The sequence below is a fragment of the Rhea pennata genome, unplaced genomic scaffold (genome assembly GCF_028389875.1).
Source record: "Rhea pennata isolate bPtePen1 unplaced genomic scaffold, bPtePen1.pri scaffold_32, whole genome shotgun sequence".
NCBI classification, from domain to species: domain Eukaryota; kingdom Metazoa; phylum Chordata; class Aves; order Rheiformes; family Rheidae; genus Rhea; species Rhea pennata.
Window position 1 is genome coordinate 465,057 of NW_026907679.1, and position 3,854 is coordinate 468,910.

General features: G+C 60.0%; 1 long non-coding RNA gene across 1 annotated transcript; it reads right to left on the bottom strand.

Moving 5' to 3' along the window:
• Positions 1-344: 344 nt before the first annotated feature.
• On the bottom strand, positions 345-1,794 carry LOC134154609 (uncharacterized). The gene is made up of 4 exons (XR_009961366.1): positions 1,747-1,794; positions 806-853; positions 644-673; positions 345-395 (listed from the first exon to the last, which is right to left on the bottom strand). It is a non-coding gene; the product is annotated as an uncharacterized LOC134154609 (long non-coding RNA).
• Between the last annotated feature and the right edge of the window lie 2,060 nt (positions 1,795-3,854).

Here is a 3,854-nt window from a genome sequence, read left to right on the forward strand (position 1 = left end):
TTGGTCTATTGAAAACCCAGAGAGGCTGCTGCTGGTCTACGTGGCAGTCCTGGAGGTCTGTATAGACCACGGAGCCCTGCCCCATCCATACAGTGACCCTGGGGGTCCGTACAGCACCCAGAGCACGAACAGCACCCAGGCCATACTGTTGCCCTGGTGGCCTGTGTGGCCCCATTGAGCAAAGGGGTAGGTGGTGTGTGGGGAGGTGGCTCTGTGCAGCTGTCCCCTGGGGCAGATCTGTCCTCCCACCCAGGCCCAGGTTCTCCACACCCCAGAGGGCTCTGGGATCCCCTCAGGTCAAGGATCCCTTGGTGGGCTGGGGATGCCCCAGTGCTGCTCACCTAGGCCAGGTGGGCTGCAGCCTGGTGTCTCTGGTGCAAGGGCAGCTTCAGATGCTGTGGAGAAAGGGAGTGTTAGGAACACATTGGGGTGAACTGGGTTGTCCTGGGAGTCAGGGAAGGCACTGGGAGCCCTGGGGAATGGGGTCTCTGGGGAAAACACTGTTCTATGTGCATGTGCACAGGGCTCCAACGGCCACACTGGGCTGCAGTGTGGTCTGCTGAGGCACACTGGGTGCACGGGAGTAGCCTAGCAGAGGAGGGGAGGGGAAGGATCTTGGGCCTGCAGGAGCTGTGGTACCTACCAGAGCCCTCTCCTCTCGCACAAGGTCAACCTGCAGCAGGAAAGAGACAATTAGTCTGTGCAGGACACCAGCATGTCCCCAGGTCCCAGCTGTAGACAGGGGGGACCAGACCCCCTCCAGCTCCCCAGGCTAGCTGCACCGCAAGTGCACCCTGTTACTTACTGGCACAGCAACATCTCCATCTACAAGCTGACCAGCATCTCCCACTGCCTAGGCAAGAAGAAGCGTGTGTCAGTCTGGACTGGGCTGCGGTGGCTTCCCTATTACACCCTGCCTCAAGGCTCCCCCTGGTCTGACTGGGGGCAGGGATGGGCTTGCTTGTCCCTCTGCTCCTTGTACACCTGTGTCCTACCCAGGCCAAAAACTGGAATAGGGATGGGGGGTTGGATTTGGGGGCCCAAAGGGAGGGGATCTCGCACCTGCAAAACAAGGAAGGTGGCTATCAGGTGGATGGTGGCAAGAAGATGTGATATGGAGGGACCTAAATGCAGGGTCTGGAATGGTGGGGGCCTAAGGGGAAGGGATTGAGGCCCCCAGAGCATGGTATTGGGGATGCTGAAGGGACAGGATTGTGGGACATTGTAGGGAGGGCAGTGGGATTCAAACAGAGGGACTTGGAGAGGGCAAGAAGGGTGACAGGGGTGAGCTGAGCACAGAGGATTGGGGGAAGCCAAACCAAGGGCTTTGGGGGACTGGAGGGGTGGGATTTGGTAGCCTAGGTGAAAGAAGGTTCATTTGAAGAGCACAAGGACCCACTGGGGGGAATCAAAGGCAGAGCACTGTGGTGGGGACTGAAAGGAGGTGTCTGGGGGAGACTGAAGGGAGGAGGTTCAGGAGTGTTGGCTGGAGGGAGATCAAGGGCACGTGGTCTTGGGGAGACAGCAAAGAGGGGATGGAGATCTCCAGAATGAAGAGATTTCTGGCCTCCCAGAGAGGGAGTTCTTGCCTCCTCTCCATCAGAAACAAGAGCCATAAGGGTGGTGAAAAATCCCACCTCTGTTCCCCACCCAGGGCTCCCCTGTGGTGTCTGGAGGGGAATCTCCAGGCTCTTTAAGGGCCCCAGACTCCTACCTGGGACCTGGCGTGGCCATCAGGACACTTACCGGAGAGTTCAACACAACGCCTTTGTCTTCCACCTGAAGCGGCCCCACTTGCTGGAGAGACAGGAGAGGGTCAGGGTGCGAGAGGGACCCAGGAGTCTGGGGATGGGTCCACGTCCCACACTGGGCTGGGACCCAGCTGTTTGGGAGGGCACTGTGACTGCCACAACGTCCACCTGGCAGCGGAGAGCCACGCCCCGGCGGCTATGGTAGCCACAGCAGAGCTGGCAGGGCCCCAGCAAGGATTATCCCCCTCCTCTCAGCTCGGCTCAGCTCATTGCACTCATGTCAGGGGACTGCAGAGGAGGGACCAAGCTGGAGATGGAGACCCATTGGTGAACCCCATTTTGAAGGCAATAACACCAAAGAGGTTCCTGGCCTAGTTCCCCACCAGGCCCCTGCAGCAGCTGTGTATCCCTCTGCCCTCCGCAGGCCCAGGAAAGCCCTGGCCCTGCAGCCACCCCCAGCCTTGAGCTCATCACCGTGGCTTTGGGGCTCACCAGTGCATCTGCTGAGTAGCACAGGATGGCAAGAAGCAGGGCCACGCTAACCACTGCGACCTTCATCTTCCTCCCAGGTCTGGAGAATCCTGGATGAGGCTGCAAAGGGTGAGGAGCAAATTTATACTTCCCAGGACTCCCCGTTGCTGCCTTCCACCCCCGTCCCAAGAGCCCTGGGGCAGCACGAGTCTTGGCAGCGACAACCACCCTGGCAGCCATCCCACCCTTGGCACTGACCCCCCCCCTGCCTCCGGCAACAACACAGCCACCTTCCCTGGCACCAATCCAATATCCTGCATGTGGCAGCTTTGTGGAGAAGGACCCAGGTGTTCGGGATGGGCAGGGGGCTGTGCCCCTGTGACAGCTGAACCCCCTGCAGTGGCGTTCTACTGCCCAAACCTGTTCCCTTCCTCACAGCCCCACAAAGTCACATTCCCCCAGTCTCCCAGGGCCCACATCTCCCTCCCTGCTCCTTGTCTCCCAGCACCCCTCACCTCCCAGGACAGTTCTTCCCCCTAGGGCCTCCCCAGAGCTGCCACCAGCCTGAAATCTGGGGTCTCCAAGCAGAGCCATGCCTGGCCCCTTCTCCAGATCTTTGGGGTAATGGGGTGCTGAGACTGAGTCCTTTTCTAGGGGCACTGAGGACAGTGGGAAATGGGGACCCTTGGAGGGAAGGGTGCTTAGGCACATGGGCGATGGGGACACCATAGTGACTGGGCACTGAAGGTCAGTGGGAGTCCTGGGGAGGAGGCTCTGGAAATGAGGAGCACTGTTGAGTGGTGGGCACTGGGAGAGCAGGGGTTGTTGGGCTTGGAGCAACTGCTGAGGATGGTCTCAGTGCCCAGCTCCAACTCACCTCAGCTCCATTGCTCTGGGGACCCAAACTGGTCCAGGGCTCCAGCTGCAGCCTCCCCAGAGCACAGCACAGCAGAGCACAGCACAGCAGAGGAGGAATGAGAGGGGAATAGTCCCTGTCCTGGACCTGCCACTGACTAGAGACCATGCCCTCCCAGACAGCCAGGTCCTTCTCTGCAGAGCTGACCATGCCCAATGACTCCCAGCACCCTGTCTCCAACTAGGCTCCAGCACCAGCCTCTTCCCTGGATGGTGCTCAACCAGGACTCTGTCTCTTCCCCACGGAGTGTCCTTTCAATGCCCTGGTCCCCTGCAAAGGCCTCCACTGTCCCCAAGCAGGATGCGGCTCTTCAGAGGGCACGCAGTGAAGCAGGTGCTTGTCCCCGGGCAGCCACTCGGAAGTAATTGTGCCCATGGAGTGTCTCTGATAAGCCGTGTGTGCCCAGGGCTCCGGGCACAAGGACTTTATTCAGGGAGCTGGCCGCCTCTGGAGAGGGCCCATGGGCCTGACCCGGAGGTGGGTGTGGGCTGGAGAGGTAGAGCTGCCTGGATGCCTGGGTTCCTTCCATCACCTAGAAAGGCCTACGCTCCCTGGGGTATGGGGCCTGTGTGGGGTAGGGGGATCATAGGAGCTGGGACACTGTTTCATCTTGCCCCTCAAAGTGGGGAAGGCCTAGATGGCCCGGGGAACAGGAGGTTTTTATCTACAGTCCCACTCTCCTAGCCAGGGCAGAGGAGGGAATCAGGTATCTGAGC